Source organism: Nyctereutes procyonoides, unplaced genomic scaffold, assembly GCF_905146905.1.
Source record: "Nyctereutes procyonoides isolate TBG_1078 unplaced genomic scaffold, NYPRO_anot_genome, whole genome shotgun sequence".
In the NCBI taxonomy this organism is placed as follows: Eukaryota; Metazoa; Chordata; class Mammalia; order Carnivora; family Canidae; genus Nyctereutes; species Nyctereutes procyonoides.
The window spans coordinates 11,854,035-11,857,641 of record NW_026575051.1 but is presented as its reverse complement, the minus strand read 5'-3'; positions in this window follow the sequence as shown (position 1 = coordinate 11,857,641).

The following is a 3,607-nucleotide window of genomic DNA, read 5'->3' as shown; positions in this document are numbered from 1 at the left end:
CTGCAGTACGTGGATGATTTGCTCCTGGCGGCTAGGACAGAACAGGATCGTGTAAAAGATCCTAGCTGAAGTCCATGGCACCAGAGGGGACTTGACAGACCAGCCTTTGACAGATGCTGAAGCAACCTGGTACACCGATGGGAATAGCTTTCTACGAAATGGCTGGACAGAAGCTTTCCCCACCAAGTGAGAAACCGCCCAGGTGGTTGTCAAGAAAATCCTGGAAGAAATTTTCCCCCGGTTTGGACTGCCCAAGGTAATAGGGTCGGACAACGGCCCCACCTTCGTCTCCCAGGTAAGTCAGTTGGTGGCCAGATTACTGGGGATAAATTGGAAATTACATTGTGCATACAGACCCCAGAGCTCAGGTCAGGTAGAAAGAATGAATAGAACAATTAAAGAGACCCTAACTAAATTGACATTGGAGACTGGCACTAGAGACTGGGTCCAACTCCTCCCTATGGTTCTGTTCCGAGTCCGGAACACTCCCGCGCGCCATGGGCTAACTCCTTACGAGATTCTCTATGGAGGTCCCCCACCAGTAACGGACTTACTAGATTCTGCTATTGACCCTCTTGCTAACACTCCCGGTTTACAGGACAGGCTAAAGGCGCTCCAGATTATCCAGCACCAGATCTGGAAACCCCTTGCGGCTGTCTACCGCCGCGGAGACACAACCGGCCCACACCCGTTCCAGATCGGGGACTCCGTCTACGTCAGGAGACATCAGTCCAGGACGCTTGAGCCCCGCTGGAAGGGCCCATATACTGTACTACTGACCACCCCAACCGCCTTAAAGGTAGACGGCATTGCTGCTTGGGTCCACGCCTCACACGTCCAGCGCGCCCCATCAACGAGCACCGCTGACGCCAGCCAGGACGGACCGGACGAGCCACTCCAATGGAAGCTCCACCGCACCCAAAACCCGCTCAAGATAAGACTTTCAAAAATTGTTCAATGACAGTTGTTATATTCCTACCTCTCCTAGCGCTCTTCACCTCCGCCAAAGGTGACCCTCATGCCCTCAAAAGGTTAACCTGGCAGGTACTAACGTCTGGGGGTGACGAGGTCTGGTCTATAACTAAGACCGCCCCCGTGGGAACCTGGTGGCCTGACCTATACCCTGACCTATGCAAGCTAACCATAGGGGCCCCTAGCCCATGGGACCTAGAGGGATACTTCGACACCTCTAGAGCCCCTAACCAAGAAAGCCCTCCAGGGCGACTGGGATTAGACCCATGGGGAGGATGTGGCACGCCTGATAGAAGGGCCATGCTAAGCACTCTTCCCTTTTATGTCTGTCCCGGGCACCACAGAGATCGCAGGCTAAATCCCACCTGTGGAGGAGGGGAATACTTCTATTGTAAAAATTGGGGGTGCGAAACTACGGGGGATACAGAATGGAGGCCCTCCTCCTCCTGGGATTATATCACTGTCCAGGCTAACTATACTCACCCGACATTTAGCAAATGGAAAACCCTTAATTATGGGCCCTGCCAAGGGTGGTGTCATCCCCTACGGATATCCTTCACGGAGCCCGGAAAAAGGGCTACTTACTGGGCCAATGGATATACGTGGGGACTCAGGTTATACAAAGAAAGAATAGATGATGGTTTTATTTTTTTTTTTAATTTTTATTTATTTATGATAGTCACACAGTGAGAGAGAGAGAGGCAGAGACATAGGCAGAGAGAGAAGCAGGTTCCATGCACCGGGAGCCCGACGTGGGATTCGATCCCGGGTCTCCAGGATCGCGCCCTGGGCCAAAGGCAAGCGCCAAACCGCTGCGCCACCCAGGGATCCCAGATGATGGTTTTATATTCAGAATTAAACTAAAAATAGAATCCCCAGACCCCGTGGCGATCGGGCCTAACGGTCCTCGGGGAACAAAGAGCTGCCCTGGCCCTAGCCGCAGGGAGTGCCGCACCCACTAACTTCGCGGTCACTCCAACCCCTCGGTCGTCACCCGAGACGGGACAACGACTGTTTAATCTTATCATAGGGGCATTCCTGGCCCTTAATCGAACCAGCCCCGATGTAACTAAATCCTGCTGATTCTGCCTTGCTTCCTCTCCCCCTTATTATGAGGGAATTGCTACTTCAGGGACCTATAATAACATCACTAGCACTCAGGGATGCACACCCGACCCCCAACCACAACTCACCCTTACAGAAGTTACAGGACAGGGAACCTGCATAGGAACACCCCCCCGGGGCTACCAGAGACTCTGCAACACTACCACCCCGATTTTGGGGACTGATTCTTACCTGGAGCCCCAGCCGGGAACTTGGTGGGCATGCAACAAAGGCCTCACCCCCTGTGTGTCAGCTAAGGTTCTAAATAGCTCAAACGACTTCTGTGTCATGGTGCAGATCATACCCAGGGTGTTCTATCACCCTGCTGAAACTCTAGAAAATCAGTATGATAAACATCCCACCCGTTTTCGGCGCGAACCTGTCTCCCTAACCTTAGCCGTTATGTTGGGACTAGGGGTCGCTGCTGGGGTGGGTAGTGGCGCAGCTGCTCCGATCCAGGGCTCACGACGTTATCTAGAACTCCAAACAGCTGTAGATGAGGATCTAGGGACACTAGAGCAGTCCTAAGTTTCTAAGCTAGAACAGTCCCTCCCCTCACTTTCAGAAGTAGCACTTCAAAACAGGAGAGGCTTGGATTGACTATTCCTGAAAGAGGGAGGACTGTGTGCGGCCCTGGGAGAGGAATGCTGTTTCTATGCAGACCATTCTGGAGTCATCAGAGACTCCATGGCCAAACTCAGGGAAAGGTTAAATAAAAGACAAAGGGACCGGGAGGCCCAGCAGGGCTGGTTTAAAAGCTGGTTTAATCAGTCTCCCTGGTTGACCACCCTAATCTCTACCATGTGGGCCCTCTAGTTATCCTGCTCCTGCTGCTAACTTTCGGCCCCTGCGTCCTCAACCGGCTGCTCCAGTTCATCCGAGACAGATTGTCTATTACCCAAGCTCTGGTATTAACTCAGCAATGTCGGGCCCTCCAAACTGAAAAAATAAATGTTCCCTAAGATTTTAAGGTTAAAATCAGCCCAAACAAGAGGAGGGAATGAAGAAACCTCCCCCCTTGTAAGTAGGGCCAGCCCTAATCCAGAGGCAGCCCATCCAGTCTTCTTCCTGAAATTTTAGCAACTAAAAGCATTCTGTTTACAATAAGAAAACCGTTTCCCCCCCCACACCCTGATTGGAATGTCCCTGAATAGGTTCATGTTGACCCTCCCCGAAATCAACCTGGATGCCATGCGACTCCCGCTGTTCTTTTGTCTTTAGGAAGTTTCTTTCCTTTTGCCTTTTAAAAGATACCTGTAACTGCTAATCGGGGCTCTTTTCCTCCTCGGAGGCGGAGAGCCCGTTTGCGCAAAGGTTCAATAAACCCTCTTGCTAATTGCATCTGCCTGTCTGGGGTCTGAGTCTCTGGGGCGTCCACCGGGCCACGTTGGCACCCGTGAGCCAGGGTCCAACAGCTTGAATGAATTTTAGAGCTGTACTTGTTATCCTGGACAACATATTTTTACTACTGCAGTAAGACTACTCTTGTGACTGAAAAATACTTAACAAGGGAAGGGATCTGCAAGAGGTT